Genomic DNA, 24,446 nt, shown 5'->3' with positions numbered 1-24,446 from the left:
TATAGTAAGGAAGGCAAATGCAACATCAGCATCAGTTCCACGAGAATGATCCCAGGAATGAAAGGGTTAACATATAAAGTCTGTTCGATGGCTCTCGGCCTGTGATCATTGGAGTTTAGAATACTTGGGGGGGGGGGGGAAGAATCTCATTGAAACCTATTGAATATTAAAAGGCCCAGGTAGAATGGATGTGGAGAGGATGTTTCCTATAGTGGGGGAGTCTAGGACCAGAGGACACAGATAGAGTGGATGTGGGGAGGATGTTTCCTGTAGTGGGGGAGTCTAGGACCAGAGGACATCCCTTTAGAACAAAGACAAGGAGGACTTTCTTCAGCCAGAGAGTGGCGAATCTGTGGAATCCAATGCCACAGTTGGCTGTGGAGGCTAAACCATCGGGTGTATTTATGGGAAGAAGGCGGGCGGGGGGGGGGGGGGGAAATAAATCAACCACAATAGAATGGCAGAACAGACTCAATGGACCGAATGGCCTCGTCCTGCTCCTATGTCTTATGGTCTCTGATAAACAGTCAAAGGTTGACCTTTAAAAACAAACGTAGGCTGGAATACCCACAAACTGCTGGAGGAATTCGGTGGGTCAGGCGACATCTACAGAAACGAGTAAACAATTGACATTTTGGACCGAGGCTCTTTGTCAGGACCGGGCTCTTCCAACGCAAGGAACTCGAGACCTGCACAAGTTTCCTCCAGAAGTTATCTGCACAATTCAACGTAGTTTACACCTGCATTTGGAACAAGGAAAAGAAAACCTGCTGTGCTTCGCTGCACGCATTTCCTTGTAGATATATTTTATAACTGGGAGCGTGATAGCTCTGACTATCTCTTTATCAGCCAAGGGTTCAGTCCCTTTCCAGGTGGTTTGCAGCTATTCGCTCTGCCACTCCGTTAACATTTGCTGCGTCACCATCTGGTATTGGGGGGGTGGGGGGGCTACTGCACAGGATCAAAATTAACTGCAGAGAGTTGTAAAATCAGTCAGCTCCATCACGGGCACCGGGCTCCACCGTATCCAGGATATCTTCAAGCAGCGGTGCCTCAAAATAGAGGACCCCTCCCCCACCAATCACCCAGGACATGCCCTCTTCTCATTGCTACCATCAGGAAGGAGGTACAGGAGCCTGAAGACAGACACTCAGCGATTTAGGAACTGCTTCTTCCCCTCTGCCATCAGGGAGGAGGTACAGGAGCCTGAAGACACACACTCAGCGATTCAGGAACAGCTTCTTCCCCTCTGCCATCAGGGAGGAGGTACAGGAGCCTGAAGACACACACTCAGCGATTCAGGAACAGCTTCTTCCCCTCTGCCATCAGATTTCTCAAAGGACAATGAACCCATGTGCACTCCCTCACTGTTTTTTTAAAATTTCTACTTTTGCACCATACACACACACAGACACACGCACAGATTTTAAACCTCCGCTGCCTGGCGGCCATACCCACCCACGGGAAAGGCTTCGGGAGCCAACCCCGAGGAAGAAATCCGGAGCCGGGGTCCCTGAGGCATTTTGACATTGTTTACAAACTTCACTCTGGCAACCTGTGCGACGACACTGGTGCCAAGCTGTACTGGCGCTTGCCCTCCCCTCGGACGACATCAGGGACAAGGAGAGGGGTATGGGCAACAGCCGGTTCTTCAAATCTTCCCACCCAGGCTTGCCCCTGGAGAGGACAGTCCACCAGAGGCACAAACCACGATCCCCTGGGATTGACGGCTACCTACCTCAATATAGATGCTTACTGTAATTAACAGATTTCCCCCCCCCCTCCATTATTATGTATTGCATTGTACTGCTGTTACAAAGGATCACAGGATCCCTACCATCTAGGACATTTATCAGAAAGCTCATTATTATCATCAAGGATCCCACCCATCCATTCAGCATCCTCTTTGACTTTCTACCAACAGGCAGAAGACTCCGATGCATAAAGACAGGAATGGTCAGGTTGGAAAACAGTTCCTTCCCCCAGGCTATTGGGCTTCTGAACTCGCTGCCACATTGAAGTGTCACCAGTTAATCTGTTCTGTACCCTACAATGTCTAACTTGTGGGCTTTACCTCGTTTATCCAAGCGTGATTCATGTGTAGATTTTGTTCTCGTCTTCCCCAAGTTATTCTGTGTACCTCTGTGATATACACACTGGTCCAGAGAAGCATTTGACAGTGTACACGCAAATAATTAGAAGTTATGTGACAAAGACAAATTTCACGACATACGCCGGAGATATTAAAGCCGACTCTGATTGATTTATCAATTGAGTTTTTAAAAAAAGACGCACATTTGTCCTTGCCCTTTTCCGAAGCACCAATTCCAACCACGCTGGTCTTTAATTCTTGTAGAGAAAAGGCAAAGCAGACATTTGGCAAGGAAAGAGCACTGCATTGCCAAGCTGGCCGATAGCCTGCAGAAGTGACCCAGCTTTCCCAACTTATTCATTAAATTCTGGTTTTTAAAAAAATGCATGCAGTGGCCAGTTTATTAGGTACACCTGCCCGTTAATACAGATCAGGAATCAGGTTTTAGTATCGCAGGCACACGTCCCGATGAGGGGTCTCGGCCTGAAACGTCGAGAACAATGCAGAACAGGGAGAAAACTGAATTACTCATAACTAAAACACGAGGAAATCTGCAGATGCTGGAAATTCAAACAACAACACACACAAAATGCTGGTGGAACGCAGCAGGCCAGACAGCATCTATAGGGAAAAGTGCTGTCGACATTCGTCAGGATGCTGCCTGGCCTGCTGTGTTTCCTATAGTGGGGAAGTCTAGGAGCAGAGGACACAGATAGAGTGGATGTGGAGAGGATGTTTCCTGTAGTGGGGGAGTCTAGGACCAGAGGACACAGGTAGAGTGGATGTGGAGAGGATGTGTCCTATAGTGGGGGGAGTCTAGGACCAGAGTACACAGATAGAGTGGATATGGACAGGATGTTTCCTATAGTGGGGGGAGTCTAGGACCAGAGGACACAGATAGAGTGGATGTGCAGAGGATGTTTCCTGTAGTAGGGGAGTCTAGGACCGGAGGACACAGATAGAGTGGATGTGGAGAGGATGTTTCCTATAGTGGGGGAGTCTAGGACCAGAGGACACAGATAGAGTGGATGTGGAGAGGATGTTTCCTATAGTGGGGGAGTCTAGGAGCAGAGGACACAGATAGAGTGGATGTGGAGAGGATGTTTCCTATAGTGGGGGAGTCTAGGACCAGAGGACACAGATAGAGTGGATGTGGAGAGGATGTTTCCTATAGTGGGGATGTTTCCTATAATGAGGGAGTCTAGGACCAGAGGACACAGATAGAGTGGATGTGGAGAGGATGTTTCCTATAGTGAGGGAGTCTAGGACCAGAGGACACAGCCCCAGAATAGAATGGCATCCTTTTAGAATGGAGATGAGGAGGAATTTATTTAGCCACAGAGTGGTGAATCTGTGTTATTCATTGCCTCAGGCAGTTGTGGAGGCCAAGCTTTTCTGCATATTTAAGGCAGAGGGTGACAAATTCTTGATTGTGTTACTGGGAGGAGGAGGGGATTGGGGCCGAGAGGGAAAAAACGGATCAGCCATGACGAAATGGCGGAGCCAAACGGCCTAATTCTGCTCCTATATCGTACGGTCTTAACAACACACACACACACACACAAAATGGCTGGAGGAACTCAGCAGGCCAGGCAGCATCCGTGGAAAAGGGTAAACAGTCGACGTTTCGGGTCGAGACTCTTGGGCAGGACTGGAGGAAAAAGAATGAGTCAGATTTAAAAGGTGGTAGGTGAAACCAGGAGGGGGGGGGGAAGGGGTGAAGTAAAGAGTTGGGAAGTCGAGTGGTGAAAGGGATACGGGATTGGCGAAGGTGGAAGATTTGGTAGGAGAGGACAGAAGGCCAAGGAAGCAAGAAAGTGGGGTGGAGCACCAGTGAGAGGCGATGGGCAGGCAAGGGGAAGGGGAAGGGGAATGGGGGGGGGGGGGAAATTACTGGAATTTCCAAGAAAATCAGTGTTCATTTCGAGTGTTGCTTGGATTTGCAGCATTTGCATATTCTCTCTTATGGCGTTTCTGGATTCTAGTTATGTTCGTTTTTGCTCTGCACACCCCTGCACACATCCCGCAACCCCCCCCCCCACCCGTGTGCGCCTGCACCGGAGTTAATGAAATGCCCAACGTTTACACGAGGCCACAGCAAAGAAAAGACTGGAGGTGCGATGAAGTAATGATGACGTTGGCACCAATCCCATACACACCTTGCTACCCCACGGCTGCTGGCAGAACAGTGAGGACATTTGCTGAACCCTGGACCAGGAGGAATGCGACAAAACCAGAACAACCACATTACCCCTCCACCCTCCAGGACACCAAGACAGTGAATCACAAAAAGAAGCTCGTCGTCAGTCCAAATGTCGTTCTTTATTACGCTGGCCATTACTCATACATCAATATATGCAAATTTCTGAAATGAAATGAGGAAGCAGTCCACATATTATATGTGAATGACAACTTAGTGCAAAAGAAAGCTTGAGAGGTAATGGAAGAATTGATGGTTTGACATCTTTTGCTCACAAAGCCCTAACCAACCACGGATTTTGAGCTCAAGGGCCATGGGGTAACGTTACAGCTGTACAAGACCTGGGTTGGACTGCACTTGGGAGTACCGTGTTCCATTCTGGTTGCCAGGGGGAGGGGGGGTTTGTGGAGAGGGGAGAGATAGGGATGCTGTGGAGAGAGGTGAGAGTGCAGAAGAGATTTACAAGGATGTTGCCCGGATCGGGGAGCGTGCCTGATGAGAGAAGGTTGAGTGAACTTGGCCTTTTCTCCTCGGAGCGACGGAGGGTGGGAGGTGGCCTGGTAGAGGTGTACAAGATGATGAGAGGCTTTGATCGTGTGGGTAGTCAGAGACTCTGCCCAGGGCTGCAATGGCTAGCAGGAGAGGGCACAGTTTTAAAGGTGCTTGGAAGTAGGTACAGAGGAGATGTCAGGGGTAAGTTTTCCACACAGAGACGGTGAGTGCATGGAATGGTGGTGGAAGCAGATAAGATAGGGTCTTTTAAGAGACTCTTAAATAGGTATGTGGAGCTTGGAAAAAAATAGGGGGCTATGCGCTAGGGAAATTCTAGGCAGTCTCCAGAGTAGGTTACATGGTCGGCACAGCATTGTGGGCCGAAGGGTCTGTAATGCGCTATGGATTTCTACGCTTCTATAAAAACGCAACTCCCCAAGATACGGGGAAGATGAGGACACTCAGCCCTCCAAAACCTGCCCTGCCCATCCAACAAGTTCACGGCTAACCACCGACCGCACCATCGTCTTTGCGCTCCTCCCACCACCACCACGTCCTTCGATTTCTCCGGCAGCAGCCAGAGAAAAGGACATTGACCTCCATCTTGAGGACAGTAATCGGCCTCCTCAGCCCCTCGCCAGAGTCAGTCAGCCGATCCTTCCTCGGGGATCGGAACCAGGCTTGGTATCAGCGCCCTGTGTCCTTCGGTTTGCTGACTTTGCAGCAGCAGTTCGATGTAATACATGATAAATAAACCATTAAAAAAAATTGAATTACAGCAAGTATATACAGTGCCTATAAAAAGTCTCCCCCCCACTTGGGAGTTTTCACGTTTTATTGTTTTACAACATTAGATATTAGTGGATTTAATCTGGGTATTTTTTTTGGACACCGATCAACAGTAAAAGACTCTTGCGCGTCAAAGTGAAAACAGACCTCTACGAAGTGATCCAAATTAACTGCAAATATGAAACAGATCATTTTTGTAGGTGCCGTGTACTAAGTACCAAACAAATCTGCAAATGCTGAAAATAAACGAACACACACACACACACAAATAACAAGTCCCACCGGCTCCATACACCCAGACAGCCCTTCCCGTCACCGAACTTCAGCTCCTGGGCTTCAAGTTCCGATCGGGCCTCCGGACGAGCAGATGACCGGGCCCCTGAACTTCAGGCTCCCGGGAGTGGGGGGGGAGGGGGGTGCGCCGAACGGGTAGCCCTCAAGCTTCCTGCTTGCAAGGACAGCCGATCCCAGCACCCTCCTAACCTGTCCTTGCTGCGTTTTACCAAACGAAACCCTCACATCACGCCACCAGTCCCTTTCAGTTTCGCAACCCCCCTCCCACCCCCCAGTTTCTTGCCAACTTGACCCACTCCTCAACTCTCCACAGCTCTGATGAAAGCACCGGTTGGTATGTCAACTGGCCTTTGTGAACCGCCCCGCGATTAGGCCAGTGCGACAGCAGTACAGTCGGCGGGCTGGAAGGGTCCGTCCCTCGCGGGCTCTCTAAATACTCAGCGTGGTAGTGTAGAGGTCAAGCACGCAGTTTTACAGTGCCGGCGACCCAGGTTCAATTCCCTCCACTGCCTGTAAGGAGTCCGTGTATTCCCCACCCCCGTGACTGTGTGGGCTCCCTCCCAGTCGGGTAACTGGTCACTGCAAATTGCCCCGTGATTATGCTAGGGTTAGATCAGCGGCCTGCTGGTCAGCGGGGCTCGAAGGGCCAGAGAGGCCCATACGGAGAACCGCGGCCGCGTACTCGCCACCGTGCACAAACCGCAGGTGAGGTGCTGAGTGCTTTGTTAGCGAGAAACAAGACAACAGCCGCTCCTTAATGGAACGCTGCCCGCTGGCTGCACCTCCTCTCACTGGGACGGATTAATCACCGGCTGATTAAAGCAGCCGCAACTGTTTCGCCTCAGATCTTGTGCAAAGCGTTAACGTTAACAGCTGGCGCTGCTACAACTGTCAACGTCGCAGATTCCCCAAGTGTTTTCACTCTCGTCTTTCTCGTCAAGGCTGCTCGGCTGACGCCCCGTGCCGGCGGTGCACCCGAGGACACATGTACTTGTGCGTCCGCCAAAAAAACTCGGCTTCAGCACGGGAGGGTTTTTATTATGCGGGCCCTCTCAGTCGCGCCACCCGGCCAACCCCCCCAATTTAACCTGAGCCTAATCATGGGGCAATTTACAATGACATCTTTGGACTGTGGCAGGAAACCCACATGGTCACAGGGAAACCATACAGGCTGCAGCAGGAATCGAACCCGGGTCGCCCGCACTGCAAAGCCTTGTGCTAACCGCTGTTTTTGGACGCGGCTAACAAGGCCTCCAGGGTAGAGAAGGTATCCTTAATTCAGAATCAGGCTTAATATCATTGGCAGATGTCATGAAGTTTGTTGGCCTGCAGCAGTAATACATCAACAGAAAAAAATCTTTAAATTACACTAAGTATATACACACGTTAAATTAAATCAGTGCAAAAATAGATATAAAAGTAGCGAGATAGCATTCATGGGTCCAATGTCCATTCAGAGATCTGATGGCAGAGGGGAAGAGGCTGTTTCTGAATCGCTGACTGTGTGTCTTCAGGCTCCTGTACCTCCTCCCTGATGGCAGAGGGGAAGAGGCTGTTCCTGAATCGCTGAGTGTGTGTCTTCAGGCTCCTGTACCTCCTCCCTGATGGCAGAGGGGAAGAGGCTGTTCCTGAATCGCTGAGTGTGTGTCTTCAGGCTCCTGCACCCACTCCCTGATGGCAGAGGGGAAGAAGCTGTTCCTGAATCGTTGAGTGTGTGTCTTCAGGCTCCTGTACCTCCTCCCTGATGGCAGAGGGGAAGAAGCTGTTCCTGAATCGTTGAGTGTGTGTCTTCAGGCTCCTGCACCCCCTCCCTGATGGCAGAGGGGAAGAAGCTGTTCCTGAATCGCTGAGTGTGTGTCTTCAGGCTCCTGCACCCCCTCCCTGATGGCAGAGGGGAAGAAGCTGTTCCTGAATCGTTGAGTGTGTGTCTTCAGGCTCCTGACTTGCCGAGCTCCCCCCAGCCTCTCACACGCGTTGCTCTGAATTTCCAGCACCTGTAGAGCCTCGCGTTCACAATCCTGGTGGAATGGAGTACCCCCCCCCCAATTCAGTTTTCAACTCTGTCAGGGGAGGGGGGGCACCCACAAAGCTGAAGATTTGGCTTCTGTTTTGAAAGGGAAACCCGCAAGAAGCCCCTTTTCTGAAGAAGCTCCCATCTGGAGAGTACTGCAGGGTTATTAAAAGAATAACTTCACACCATCTTAAAAGTTTCTTCGCTCAGGCAGTTAATCTGATCAACCATTCTAGTTAGTCACACCCCACCGCCTCTATCTATAAACCACTGTCACTGCGTCCTGCACATCAAGTGTACTTTAACCTCTAACTTTATAATTCTTTATAACTCATGAATGTTGCTGGTTGTCCCCTGACCAACACAGCTCCTCATACGATGCAAATATAAGCACAACAGATGAAGGCGTCATGATCAGGTTTAATTTCATGATCTGTGCCAGTGACACTTGTTTAGAGGCCGAGGTACAGTGTGGTACATGATAAAAACTAAATTACAATAAATATTAAAAATTAAGTACTGCTAAAAAATAGGGGGGAAATATTGAGGTAGTGGACATGGCTTCAATGTCCATTCAGAAATTGGATGGCAGAGGGGAAGAAGCTGTTCCTGAATTGTTGAGTGTGTGCCTTCAGGCTCCTGTACCTCCTCTCTGATGGCAGAGGGGAAGAAGCTGTTCCTGAATTGTTGAGTGTGTGTCTTCAGGCTCCTGTACCTCCTCCCTGATGGCAGAGGGGAAGAAGCTGTTCCTGAATCACTGAGTGTGTGCCTTCAGGCTCTTGTACCTCCTCCCTGATGGCAGAGGGGAAGAGGCTGTCCCTGAATCACTGAGTGTGTGTCTTCAGGCTCCTGTACCTCCTCCCTGATGGTAGCAATGAGAAGAGGGCACGTCCTGGGTGAGGGGGGGTCCTTAATGATGGATGCTGCCTTCCCGAGGCATCACCTTTTGAAGATGTCCTGGATGCTGGGGAGGCCAGTGCCCATGACAGAGCTGGCTGAATTTACAACCTTCTGCGCAGTCACTCCCCCCAACCCCCCCCACACCACCCATACCAGACGGTGACACAGCCAGTTAGAATGCTCTCCACGGTACACACAAGTGAAACCTGATTCTGGTCTACATGGGGAAGAGAATGGTGGATGCTGCCAGCTCTAAATGCTCCATCTTAAAGAGGACCAGCAGACAGAGGGAGGGTGGGAATACCAGCTCCAAACACACAAAACTCCATCTGCATTTGTGTGGTTGGGCGTAAAAATCCACCAACCTCTTATTCTGTCCCCTGCCCCCCCCAACTTACCCTTCTTCTCCGGTCCTGGCGACAGGTCTCAGCCTGAACGTCGACTGGTTATTCCTCTCCGCAGGCACTGAGTTCCACCGGCATTCAGCGTGTTTTGCCTCTCTCTGGATTTCCAGCATCTGCAGGATATCGTGTGCCCCGTCACCTCACCTGCTCTCCCCAAGACATCACGAACGCAGCAGCTGTTAACAGAGGCACGGCAAGGCCAGCAGGGAATTCTGCACCCTGGGTTTGTTTTCGAATCCTTGTTTTCTCAGCCTGAACAGAGCTGCTTTACTGGCTGTGAGAAGATTCAGTATTCTCTTTTTTTATAAATTTACCATCAGTGTGGAAAGCCATGCACACACAAAATGCAGGGGAGAGCGCAGCAGGTCAGGCAGCATCTACAGAGAGGAATAAACAAAGAGGTCTCGGCTCAACACGTCAGCTCCCATCGCCGCTACCTGGCCTGCCGAGACCCTCCGGCATTTCCAGTGTGTGTTGCTCTGGATTTCCAGCATCTGCAGGATCCCCCGTGATTACGATTAGCTCCTCTGACTGTTCGGAAGGCACCCAGCACCCCGACCCAGTCAGAGATCCCTGGGGCGGCGTTTCACGGAGAAGACCAACGTTTATCGACCGTCGTCGGCCCACAGCAAAGGTTTGCAAAAAAAAAAGCAAGCAAGTCAGCTCGGGCTGGGTTCAGAAGGAAACTGAATAATTTGTGGTCATTTCTATTGAGTTTCAGAACGAGCCAAAAATAAAACTCAAAATGAAAATTGAGGTTTTAAGCAGCAGACTGGAACATTTAGCGCAAGTCCACAAGTCGGTCCGTGTGTGTGCGTATAGACACGCACGCACACAGTCCTGATGAAGGGTCTCGGCCCGAAACACTGACCAGTTCATTCCTCTCCAGAGACGATGCCTGACTTGCCGAGCTCCCCCCAGCCTCTCACACGCGTTGCTCTGAATTTCCAGCACCTGTAGAACCTCGCGTTCACAATCCTGGCGGAATGGAGTACCCCCCCCCCCAGTTCAGTTTTCAACTCTGTCAGGGGAGTGGGGGGCACCCACGAAGCTGAAGATTTGGCTTCTGTTTTGAAAGGGAAACCCGCAAGAAGCCCCTTTTCTGAAGAAGCTCCCATCTGGAGAGTACTGCAGGGTTATTAAAAGAATAACTTCACACCATCTTAAAAGTTTCTTCGCTCAGGCAGTTAATCTGATCAACCATTCTAGTTAGTCACACCCCACCGCCTCTATCTATAAACCACTGTCACTGCGTCCTGCACATCAAGTGTACTTTAACCTCTAACTTTATAATTCTTTATAACTCATGAATGTTGCTGGTTGTCCCCTGACCAACACAACTCCTCATACGATGCAAATATAAGCACAACAGATGAAGGCGTCATGATCAGGTTTAATTTCATGATCTGTGCCAGTGACACTTGTTTAGAGGCCGAGGTACAGTGTGGTACATGATAAAAAAATAATAATTAAAAATTAAGTACTGCAAAAAAAGGGGGGAAAATATTGAAGTAGTGGACGTGGGTTCAATGTCCATTCAGAAATTGGATGGCAGAGGGGAAGAGGCTGTTCCTGAATCGTTGAGTGTGTGTCTTCAGGCTCCTGTACCTCCTCCCTGATGGCAGAGGGGAAGAAGCTGTTCCTGAATCATTGACTGCGTGTCTTCAGGCTCCTGGACCTCCTCCCTGATGGCAGCATGAGAAGGGGCATGTTCTGGGTGATAGGGGGCCCTTAATGATGGATGCTGCCTTTTTGAGACAGCGCCTTTTGAAGACAATCGCAGACACTGTGGAGTCTCATGCCCACGATGGAGCAATCAGGGTTTGCTACTTTCTGCACAACACCCCCCCCCCCGACCCCTCGATCGTGTGCATCGGAACCTCCGGACCAGACGGCGATGCAGCCAGAGAGAATGCCCCCCCCGGAATCGTCGATGGCCCTGTTCAGGAGCCCAGGCTGTGCAAGCCAACCGGCTGCCCACGAGCCCCTCCGGGATATCACTGGACCAACAGCAACGGTCAGGAATTTGCAACTTCATTCACACACCGACTTCAAAACGATTCACCCTGCCTCGTGTGGAGTGGGTCCTGGATTCCCTGTGAGATCGCTGGTAGGCGGTAAGAGTGGGCTCCCTCACCTCTGCCCCTTGGGACTCTGTCCTCAGCACCCCCTCCTTTACCCTCTGTATACCCACAACTGTGTTGCCACCCACAGCTCCAATCCACTAATTAAATTTGCTGATGACACTACACTGATTGGCCTAATCTCAAATAAAGACGGGGCATCTTACAGAGAAGTCGTCATCTCTTCAACACAGTGGTGTCAAGAGAACAACCTCTCCCTCAATGTCGCAAAAACAAAGGAGCTGGTTGTGGATTACAGGAGGATCAGAGACGGCCTAACCTCTATTGACATCAACGGATCTGGGGTTGAGAGGGTGAACAGTTTTAAGTTCCTCAGCATCCACATCACCGAGGATCTCGCGTGGTCTGTACACACCGGCTGTGTGGTGAAAAATGCACAACAGCACCTCTTTCACCTCAGACAGTTGAAGAGGTTTGGTGTGGGCCCCCAAAACCGAAGGACTTTCTACAGGGGCACAATTGAGAGCATCCTGACTGGCTGCGTCACTGCCTGGTACGGGGACTGTACCTCCCTCAATCGCAGGACTCTGCAGGGAGTGGTGCGGACAGCCCAGCACATCTGTAGATGTGAACTTACCACTATTCAGGACATTTACAAGGACAGGTGTGTAAAAAGGGCCCGAAGGATCACTGGGGACCCGAGTCACCCCAACCACAAACTGTTCCCCCTGCCACCATCCGGGAAACGGTACCGCAGCATAAAAGCCAGGACCAGCAGGCTCCGGGACAGCTTCTTCCACCAGGCCATCAGACTGATTGATTCATGTTGACGCAACTGTATTTCTGTTATATTGGCTGTCCTGTTCTACATAGTATTTATTACAAATTACTATAAATTGTACATTTAGACAGATGTAACGTAAAGATTTTTACTCCTCGTGTATATGAAGGTTGTAAGAAATAAGTCAATTCATTGAGGGTGGTTCAGAGGACGGGTAATGCAAAGATTACTGTGAATCAAGTTAATCCCCGAATCTTGCATCTTACAAAGAGCAGGGTGGGGATGTGTCTCTACTAGAGGAGGTGTGAGGCTCCTTCCTCCGCTAGCCTGCGGGTCACCCTGGGGCGAGGTGTAGCACCTGCTTAGCCCCCGATCAGGGTCAGGTGAAACCGTGGGGGCAGGTGGTGGATGGTCGTACGAGCAGCCGGTGCAGATCACAACTCCTGGTGATGCGACCGCAGACACCAGGCAGACAATCTCTGAAGAGTATTGATAATGGCTGGGGGGGGGGTCACCTGTCTTGTAAAGACACCGCCCCAGAAGGAGGCGATGGCACATTACTTCTGTCAAAAAGTTCGCTAAGAACAATAACGGTCGTGGAAAGACCATGATCACCCACGTCAGGCGACCTGGCGCGTAACGACGACGGCACTAGCCCGGCAGGTAGCGCTGCCGCCTCACAGATCCTGTGATCTTGGTTCGATGCGGATGTTTGTTGCGACTGAAAGTAATGCTCGAGTCGGTATCGTACGTTGCAGAGGGACAGCAAGCGCGACTGGGAGCATTTTACAGATCATTCAAATAACTCCCGTTGTGCGATGCAGAGAAGGTAAGGACACATTCCCCCCCCCCCCCACCCCAGCAGGATGCATGGATAAAAACTGGATATCCAGCCCCTGCAGATTTTCCTTGTTGTTAGAAATAAAAGCTGCCAGTCTGTCCGCTGCCTCACCCACACCAACAGGCCAGAAGTCCCTACAAAGGACCGTCTGCACAGCCCGGGGGGGAATCAGAGGGCCCCCTCCCCACAGAAAACAACCCAACTTTGTCCAATCGCAAACAAAGCGAAAATATGCAGGACAGAGACACACAGCAGGCCAGGCAGCATCCGTGGAAAGGTCGCAGCCCCGAAACGCTTCACTCTCTTCCAGAGATGCTGCCTGGCCTGCCCAGTTCCTCCAGCATTCTCTGCACGTGCTCCAAGTTTGTCCAATCCAGACGGCATCCCAGGACTATAAACAAGGACTGTGAACATTAGTCTTCGACCATTCCTGACCCTTCAGCGACAAAGATGCCTTGGGACGTGCGGAGTATTTTCCCGGATCTCTGCAAAGGCAGATGTCAATCATGCGCTCCAAAGCTATTGGCAGGAAAGTGTGTTCGGAGATCGAGAGCTCTGTCCCAGCCACACAAGTCCACCAGGCGACAGAGATCCTTGTCCACCGTTTCAGAACAGGTACATAAAAACTCCGGGGAGATACCATCCATCATCATTATGTGCCATGTCACAGGACACGGGCGATCGCGGTCTTTAATCTGCTCTTTCCGTGTGGAAGACACCCTTCACGCAGTTGCTCTTAATCTTTTCTCCATCCACGACCACAACTACTCTTGGCAAATTTTTCTGCAGAAGCGGTTTGCCGCTGCCCTTCTCTGGGCAGTGCCTTGACAAGACGGGTGACCCCCAGCCGTTATCAATACTTCAGAGATTGTCTGCCTGGCGTCAGTGGTCGCATCACCAGGACTTGTGATCTGCACCGGCTGCTCGTACGACCGTCCACCACCTGCTCCCACGGGTTCACGTGACCTTGATCGGGGGGGCTAAGCAGGTGCTAACCCTCGACCGAGGGTGACCTGCGGGCTAGCAGAGGGAAGAAGCGCCTTATATAGGAGGCCCCACCCACTGTTTTTCGAACGTTCGCTTTACGACAGCTTGCTGTTACGAAGGACCTACATCAGTACCCATTTTCGCCAAAGAGGATTTACGCTTTTACGAGAAAAGGACTCCCGCTTTATACGTGTGTTTACCCCGAGAATACGACGACAGTGAAGCCCCGTGCGGACAGTTGTGCGCACATGCGTGTTCGTGCCCACTTTTTCCCCTCCACATCGATTTTGGCTCGTTGTCTTCCCGATTTTGATAAGTGAAACTACACCGTACATACAATATCTCTATTTTGTACAGGCTGTATATTTAGCCTATCATTCCTGCTTACACTATATGTTCGTGTTATTTTAGGTTTTATCTGCTTTGATTTGGTAGGTTATTTTTTGAGTCTGGGAACACTCAAAAATTACACTGTTGGCCAGTTATCTCGTACAACGCAGCAGAATTTGGCCATTCAGTCCATCGCGTCTGTACCGTCACTCCATCGGGGCTGAATTATTTTCCCTCTCAACACCACTCTCCTGCCTTCTCACGTATCCTTTGACGACCTTACTAATCAAGAAGTCCACCTCCGTTTTACATACACCCAATTTCTTGGCCTCCGCAGCCGCCTGTGGCACAGATTCACCTGTCTGGCCAAAGTGACATCCTTCTATTCTGAGGCTGTGTCCTCTGGCCCTAGACTCCCCCACTATAGGAAACATCCTCTCCACATTCACTCTATCTGTGTCCTCTGGTCCTGGACTCCCCCACTATAGGAAACATCCTCTCCACATCCACTCTATCTGTGTCCTCTGGTCCTAGACTCCCCCACTATAGGAAACATCCTCGCCACATCCACTCTATCTGTGTCCTCTGGTCCTACACTCCCCCACGAGAGGAAACTTCCTCTCCACATCCACTCTATCTGTGTCCACTGGTCCTAGACTCCCCCACTATAGGAAACATCCTCTCCACATTCACTCTATCTGTGTCCTCTGGTCCTGGACTCCCCCACTATAGGAAACATCCTCTCCACATCCACTCTATCTGTGTCCTCTGGTCCTAGACTCCCCCACTATAGGAAACATCCTCTCCACATCCACTCTATCTGTGTCCTCTGGTCCTAGACTCCCCCCACTATAGGAAACATCCTCTCCACATCCACTCTGTCTGTGTCCTCTGGTCCTAGACTCCCCCACTATAGGAAACATCCTCTCCACATCCACTCTATCTGTGCCCTCTGGTCCTAGACTCCCCCACTATAGGAAACATCCTCTCCACATCCACTCTATCTGCCAGGGGCTCCCAACCCTTTTTTAAAAAAAAAGGAGAATGCCATGAAGCCTCATCATTAACCAAGGGGTCCATGAACTTCAGCCCCTGGAGATTCAGGTGCTTTCCAGTCAGCAGTGACACTCCCTCAAGTACATCGGTGATGGAGGATCCTGTGATCGTCTGCTTTGAAAGACATCTAGTGCAGAATAGAGTAACAGCAGCGCGAGACCATCATCTTCACTTTCTAGCACGGCAGCGAGCCGCCACAACTGCGCGAGTGAGAAGCCACTGCCTTATATTGAGAGCCACACGATGCAAAGTGTTTCTTACACACCGGTATCTCGAAATCACACCCAGCTGAGCAAGCCAGTTTACCGTCTGCTCAGAACCCTCTCGCGAATAGTCGCAGAAAGGAAAAAAAACCTTCTTGAAAGGTAACAGGACAACCGTTTGGAAACAACATTACTCAGGTGTCCATCGATCTAGAACACACTATAGTTCCACAAGACGTGGGAGCAGAATTAGGCCATTCAGCCCAACCAGACTGCTCCACCAGTTGATCAAGGCTGACTTATTAACCCTCTCTACCCCATTCCCCTGTCCTCTCCCCTTACCGAGGGACAGTCTAGCAACCTCCACTTTAAATCTACCCAATGACTTGGCCTCCACTGCCATCTGTGGCAATGAATTCCACAGATTCACCACCCACTAGCTACAGAAATTTCTCCTCATCCCTGTTCTAAAGGAATGTCCCTCTACACTGAGGCTGTGTCCTCTGGTCCTAGACTCCCCCACTATAGGAAACATCCTGTCCACATCCACTCTATCTGTGCCCTCTGGTCCTAGACTCCCCCACTATAGGAAACATCCGCTCCACATCCACTCTATCTGTGTCCTCTGGTCCTAGACTCCCCCACTATAGGAAACATCCTCTCCACATCCACTCTATCTGTGTCCTCTGGTCCTAGACTCCCACACTATAGGGAACATCCTCTCCACATCCACTCTACCTGTGTCCTCTGCTCCTAGACTCCCCCACTGTAGGAAACATCCTCTCCACATCCACTCTATCTGTGCCCTCTGGTCCTAGACTCCCCCACTATAGGAAATATCCTCTCCACATCCACTCTGTTCACATTTGGTAGGTTTCAATGAGATGCCCTTTCATTCTTCCAAACTCCACAACCAGAACTAAATAGCGAGAACCTCCTTAAAAAATAATCAGAACAGAACAGCACAAGAACAGGCCCTTCAGGGAGCAACTCCAGCCGAACTAGCTAAAAAGCTCATCAAAAAAAGTAGCAAACCTTCCTACCGACACTATCTGTAACCTCATCTTCCTCACACTTCTGTGCCTGTCTAGACATCTCTTCAAAGCCTCGAATGTATCTTGCTCTATCATCCCAGGCAGCACTTCCCCACCACTGCGGAAAAAAAACTTGCCCCTGACATCTCATTTGAAATTACCCCCACTCTCACCTAATGCCAGAGGGCATGCATTAAAGACATTTCTAACCTCGGGGGAAGAATAGATACTTCCCCTCTACTCCTATCTACACATCTCAATCTTATAAACCTCTTATCAGATCCACCCCCAGTCTCCAGCAAAACTGCTCAAGTTTGTCCAGCTTCTCATGACAGAACCTGCCCTCTAAACCCAATAACGGACACACACAGACACAATGCTGGAGGAACTCAGCAGGCCAGGTAGCATAGACAGAAAAGCACATACAGTCAACGTTTCAGGCCGAGACCCTTCATCAGGACTGGCAAACGACTTCTGCACCCTCTCCACAGCTTCAACGACATCCTCCTACAGTGGGGGGAACAACCAGAACTGCATGAAAGTTGGAATCCTACAGGACTTTCGGATCCATTGTAGTGTGCAGGGCGTTTCTGGGCATTCAAGACAGTTGGGTTGATTTCTACAGGCCAACACCCTCGATCAGGAGAAAATCCTCATCTGACTTTCCTAATCTGAATTTGTGCCCTCTAGTCCACGACCCAACGATCAACTACCTTCAAACGCGACGTTTCTCCAAAGTACGGAGCAAGGCAAACGTACAAACAATTTCAGAAAGTAAAGTTAAAACCTACAGATGAGTTAAGCATAAATTAAATACTGTTGAGTACAGGGACAGGTTAAGAAGAATGTTTCTTGCACATTGGTACATTGATAACACACAGCTATGTTTCAAATAAATTCATCAGGACACGTTTGCAAAATAAGTTATTAGAATTCAACAACTGCACAGGGAACTCCTTCCCCCACTCTCCAATATTGAACACAACTCCAATTTACAGGGAACTTCTCCACCTCCCAATACCGAACACAATTCAGATGCACAGGGAACCTGTCCACCTCCCAATACCGAACACAATTCAGATGCACAGGGAACCTGTCCACCTCCCAATACCGAACACAATTCAGATACACAGGGAACTTGTCCACCTCCCAATACCGAACACAATTCAGATGCACAGGGAACCTGTCCACCTCCCAATACCGAACACAATTCAGATGCTCAGGGAACCTGTCCACCTGCCAATACCGAACACAATTCAGATGCTCAGGGAACTTCTCCACCTCCCAATACCGAACACAATTCCGATGCACAGGGAACTTCTCCACCTCCCAATACCGGACACAATTCAGATGCACAGGGAACCTGTCCACCTCCCAATACCGAACACAATTCAGATGCACAGGGAACCTGTCCACCTCCCAATACCGAACACAATTCAGATGCACAGGGAACTTCTCCACCTCCCAATACCGAACACAATTCAGATGCACAGGGAACCTGTCCACCCTCCCAATACCGAACACAATTCAGATACACAGGGAACCTGTCCACCTCCCAATACCGAACACAATTCAGATGCACAGGGAACCTGTCTACCCTCCCAATACCGAACACAATTCAGATGCTCAGGGAACTTCTCCACCTCCCAATACCGAACACAATTCAGATGCTCAGGGAACTTCTCCACCTCCCAATACTGAACACAATTCAGATACACAGGGAACCTGTCCACCCTCCCAATACCGAACACAATTCAGATGCTCAGGGAACTTCTCCACCTCCCAATACCGAACACAATTCAGATGCTCAGGGAACGTGTCCACCTCCCAATACCGAACACAATTCAGATGCACAGGGAACCTGTCCTCCTCCCAATACCGAACACAATTCAGATGCACAGGGAACTTCTCCACCTCCCAATACCGAACACAATTCAGATACACAGGGAACTTCTCCACCTCCCAATACCGAACACAATTCAGATACACAGGGAACTTCTCCACCTCCCAATACCGAACACAATTCAGATGCACAGGGAACCTGTCCACCCTCCCAATACCGAACACAATTCAGATGCTCAGGGAACCTGTCCACCTCCCAATACCGAACACAATTCAGATACACAGGGAACCTGTCCACCCTCCCAATACCAAACACAATTCAGATACACAGGGAACTTCTCCACCTCCCAATACCGAACACAATTCAGATGCACAGGGAACTTCTCCACCTCCCAATACCGAACACAATTCAGATGCTCAGGGAACCTGTCCACCTCCCAATACGAAAACACTATTCAGATACACAGGGAACTTCTCCACCTCCCAATACCGAACACAATTCAGATGCTCAGGGAACGTGTCCACCTCCCAATACCGAACACAATTCAGATGCACAGGGAACCTGTCCTCCTCCCAATACCGAACACAATTCAGATGCACAGGGAACTTCTCCACCTCCCAATACGAAAACACTATTCAGATACACAGGGAACTTCTCCACCTCCCAATACCGAACACAATTCAGATGCTCAGGGAACTTCTCCACCTCCCAATACCGAACACAATTCAGATGCTCAGGGAACCTGTCCACCTCCCAATACCGAACACAATTCAGATGCACAGGGAACCTGTCCACCTCCCAATACCGAACACAATTCAGATGCACAGGGAACCTGTCCACCTCCCAATACCGAACACAATTCAGATGCACAGGGAACTTCTCCACCTCCCAATACCGAACACAATTCAGATGCTCAGGGAACCTGTCCACCTCCCAAAACCGAACACAATTCAGATGCTCAGGGAACTTCTCCACCTCCCAATACCGAACACAATTCAGATGCACAGGGAACCTGTCCACCTCCCAATACCGAACACAATTCAGATGCACAGGGAACTTCACCACCTCCCAATACCGAACACAATTCCGATGCACAGGGAACTTCTCCACCCTCCCAATACCGAACACAATTCAGATGCACAGGGAACTTCTCCACCTCCCAATACCGAACACAATTCAGATGCACAGGGAACCTGTCCACCTCCCAATACCGAACACAATTCAGATGCTCAGGGAACCTGTCCACCTCCCAATACCGAACACAATTCAGATGCTCAGGGAACCTGTCCACCTCCCAATACCGAACACAATTCAGATGCTCAGTGAACCTGTCCACCTCCCAATACCGAACACAATTCAGATGCTCAGGGAACCTGTCCACCTCCCAATACCGAACACAATTCAGATGCACAGGGAACCTGTCCACCTCCCAATACCGAACACAATTCAGATGCACAGGGAACCTGTCTACCCTCCCAATACCTAACACAATTCAGATGCACAGGGAACCTGTCTACCCTCCCAATACCTAACACAATTCAGATGCACAGGGAACTTCTCCACCTCCCAATACCGAACACAATTCAGATGCTCAGGGAACCAGTCCACCTCCCAATACCGAACACAATTCAGATGCACAGGGAACCTGTCCACCTCCCAATACCGAACACAATTCAGATGCACAGGGAACCTGTCCACCTCCCAATACCGAACACAATTCAGATGCACAGGGAACTTCTCCACCTCCCAATACCGAACACAACTCAGATGCTCAGGGAACCTGTCCACCTCCCAATACCGAACACAATTCAGATGCTCAGGGAACTTCTCCACCTCCCAATACCGAACACAATTCAGATGCACAGGGAACCTGTCCACCTCCCAATACCGAACACAATTCAGATGCACAGGGAACTTCTCCACCTCCCAATACCGAACACAATTCAGATGCACAGGGAACTTCTCCACCCTCCCAATACCGAACACAATTCAGATGCACAGGGAACTTCTCCACCTCCCAATACCGAACACAATTCAGATGCACAGGGAACCTGTCCACCTCCCAATACCGAACACAATTCAGATGCTCAGGGAACCTGTCCACCTCCCAATACCGAACACAATTCAGATGCTCAGGGAACCTGTCCACCTCCCAATACCGAACACAATTCAGATGCTCAGGGAACCTGTCCACCTCCCAATACCGAACACAATTCAGATACACAGGGAACCTGTCCACCTCCCAATACCGAACACAATTCAGATGCACAGGGAACCTGTCTACCCTCCCAATACCGAACACAATTCAGATGCACAGGGAACTTCTCCACCTCCCAATACTGAACACAATTCAGATGCACAGGGAACCTGTCCACCTCCCAATACCGAACACAATTCAGATGCTCAGGGAACTTCTCCACCTCCCAATACCGAACACAATTCAGATGCACAGGGAACCTGTCCACCCTCCCAATACCGAACACAATTCAGATACACAGGGAACTTCTCCACCTCCCAATACCGAACACAATTCAGATGCACAGGGAACCTGTCCACCCTCCCAATACCGAACACAATTCAGATGCTCAGGGAACCTGTCCACCTCCCAATACCGAACACAATTCAGATACACAGGGAACCTGTCCACCCTCCCAATACCGAACACAATTCAGATGCACAGGGAACCTGTCCACCTCCCAATACCGAACACAATTCAGATGCACAGGGAACCTGTCCACCCTCCCAATACCGAACACAATTCAGATGCTCAGGGAACCTGTCCACCTCCCAATACCGAACACAATTCAGATACACAGGGAACTTCTCCACCTCCCAATACCGAACACAATTCAGATACACAGGGAACCTGTCCACCTCCCAATACCGATCACAATTCAGATGCACAGGGAACCTGTCCACCTCCCAATACCGAACACAATTCAGATGCTCAGGGAACTTCTCCACCTCCCAATACCGAACACAATTCAGATACACAGGGAACCTGTCCACCTCCCAATACCGAACACAATTCAGATACACAGGGAACCTGTCCACCCTCCCAATACCGAACACAATTCAGATGCACAGGGAACCTGTCCACCCTCCCAATACCGAACACAATTCAGATGCTCAGTTAACCTGTCCACCTCCCAATACCGAACACAATTCAGATACACAGGGAACTTCTCCACCTCCCAATACCGAACACAATTCAGATACACAGGGAACCTGTCCACCTCCCAATACCGATCACAATTCAGATGCACAGGGAACCTGTCCACCTCCCAATACCGAACACAATTCAGATGCTCAGGGAACTTCTCCACCTCCCAATACCGAACACAATTCAGATACACAGGGAACCTGTCCACCTCCCAATACCGAACACAATTCAGATACACAGGGAACCTGTCCACCCTCCCAATACCGAACACAATTCAGATGCACAGGGAACCTGTCCACCCTCCCAATACCGAACACAATTCAGATGCTCAGTTAACCTGTCCACCTCCCAATACCGAACACAATTCAGATACACAGGGAACTTCTCCACCTCCCAATACCGAACACAATTCAGATACACAGGGAACCTGTCCACCTCCCAATACCGAATACAATTCAGATGCACAGGGAACTTCTCCACCTCCCAATACCGAACACAATTCAGATACACAGGGAACCTGTCCACCTCCCAATACCGAACACAATTCAGATGCACAGGGAACTTCTCCACCTCCCAATACCGAACAGAATTCAGATGCACAGGGAACCTGTCCACCTCCCAATACCGAACACAATTCAGATACACAGGGAACCTGTCCACCTCCCAATACCGAACACAATTCAGATACACAGGGAACCTGTCCACCTCCCAATACCGAACACAATTCAGATACACAGGGAACTTCTCCACCTCCCAATACCGAACACAATTCAGATGCACAGGGAACCTGTCCACCTCCCAATACCAAACACAATTCAGATGCTCAGGGAACCTGTCCACCTCCCAATACCGAACACAATTCAGATGCACTGGGAACCTGTCCACCTCCCAATACCGAACACAATTCAGATGCACAGGGAACTTCTCCACCTCCCAATACCGAACACAATTCAGATGCACAGGGAACTTCTCCACCTCCCAATACCGAACACAATTCAGATACACAGGGAACCTGTCCACCTCCCAATACCGAACACAATTCAGATACACAGGGAACCTGTCCACCTCCCAATACCGAGCACAATTCAGATACACAGGGAACTTCTCCACCTCCCAATACCGAACACAATTCAGATGCACAGGGAACCTGTCCACCCTCCCAATACCGAACACAATTCAGATACACAGGGAACCTGTCCACCTCCCAATACCGAACACAATTCAGATGCACAGGGAACCTGTCCACCCTCCCAATACCGAACACAATTCAGATACACAGGGAACCTGTCCACCTCCCAATACCGAACACAATTCAGATGCTCAGGGAACTTCTCCACCTCCCAATACTGAACACAATTCAGATGCACAGGGAACCTGTCCACCCTCCCAATACCGAACACAATTCAGATGCACAGGGAACCTGTCCACCTCCCAATACCGAACACAATTCAGATACACAGGGAACCTGTCCACCTCCCAATACCGAACACAATTCAGATACACAGGGAACCTGTCCACCTCCCAATACCGAACACAATTCAGATGCTCAGGGAACTTCTCCACCTCCCAATACTGAACACAATTCAGATGCACAGGGAACCTGTCCACCCTCCCAATACCGAACACAATTCAGATACACAGGGAACCTGTCCACCTCCCAATACCGAACACAATTCAGATACACAGGGAACCTGTCCACCTCCCAATACCGAACACAATTCAGATGCTCAGGGAACCTGTCCACCCTCCCAGCGTTGAACCGGACGCTCAATGAATGGGTTCCCACCCCAAGCCTTCGGTCCCGGATCTCCGTGCACCCCGGGACCGGACTCCCCGGCCTGCAGCGGGGGGGGAAACGTGGCCTGGAGAACCTGTGCCCCCCACCCTTACCCCCTGCCGCCGGCACACCCCCAACCCCGACCCACAGGCGCACGCTTGCTACCCAGAGCCCAGGCCACCGGGCCTGCAGCCTCGCCTTGCCTTACCTGACCTGACTGCTCCCCGGCCTGGGCCCTCGGCGAGATTCGAGCGTCCGCACCGCGCCGAGCCGGCGACCGCTGTGAGGCGAGCCCGCCCCCGGGGGGCCCTCTTCACTCGCCTCAGCATCTGCTGATCGGCCAGCCCGGCCCGCCGATTGGCCGGCGCGCACTCGCGTCAGCGCCCTCCCCGCCAATCGCCGCCGCGCCCTCCCTCTCGCCTGCTATGCAAAGCGGGTTACGCCATCGTGTTTTTTTAAAAGGACTGGTTCAGGAGGAAAATGCATGCCGGGAGTTGTAGTCTTTTGGCTTACATGATTTGTAGTTTAGAGAAATAGAGGCAGGTAAATAGGTAGGTAGGTAGGTAGATAGATAGACAGGCAGGGAAACAGACAAACAGATAGACAGACAGGTAGGTAGATAGGTAGATAGATAGTCAGATAGATAGATAGATAGATAGATAGACAAACAGATAGATAGATAGATCGATAGACAGATAGACAGAGGTAGATAGATAGATAGACAGGCAGGCAGGGAAACAGACAAACAGATAGTTAGACAGACAGGTAGGTAGATAGATAGATATATTGATAGATAGACAGACAGGTAGATAGATAGATAAACAAACAGACAGACAGGTAGCTAGCTAGATCAATAGACAGATAGACAGGTAGGTAAGTAGATAGATAGATAGACAGACAGACAGGTAGGTAGATAGATAGATAGACAAGTAGATAGATAGATAGATAGACAGACAAATCGATAGACAGACTGAGTTCAAGAGTAGAAAGGTCATGTTGCATTGAGTTCAAGAGTAGAGAGGTCATGTTGCAACTCCACAAATCTCTGGTGAGACCGCACTTAGAGTATTGTGTTCAATTCTGGTCACCTCATTACAGGAAGGATGTGGAAGCTGTGGAGAGGGTGCAGAGGAGATTTACCAGGATGTTGCCTGGTTTGGAGAAC

The 24,446-nt window shown here is 50.2% G+C and overlaps 1 protein-coding gene across 1 annotated transcript in view; it reads right to left on the bottom strand.

The window, feature by feature from the left end:
* LOC132385611 (ATP-citrate synthase-like) overlaps window positions 1-23,625 on the bottom strand; it is a 174,275-nt gene extending 150,650 nt beyond the window's left edge. The window contains exon 1 of the mRNA XM_059957784.1: window positions 23,490-23,625. The gene's annotated coding sequence lies outside the window, so the exon portion shown is untranslated. The remainder of the gene's footprint in view (window positions 1-23,489) is intronic.
* Window positions 23,626-24,446: the final 821 nt, after the last annotated feature.

Source organism: Hypanus sabinus (genome assembly GCF_030144855.1).
Source record: "Hypanus sabinus isolate sHypSab1 chromosome X1 unlocalized genomic scaffold, sHypSab1.hap1 SUPER_X1_unloc_16, whole genome shotgun sequence".
Taxonomy (NCBI): Eukaryota; Metazoa; Chordata; class Chondrichthyes; order Myliobatiformes; family Dasyatidae; genus Hypanus; species Hypanus sabinus.
The sequence above is the reverse complement of the archived record's forward strand: the minus strand, read 5'-3'. Positions and strand labels throughout refer to the sequence as shown.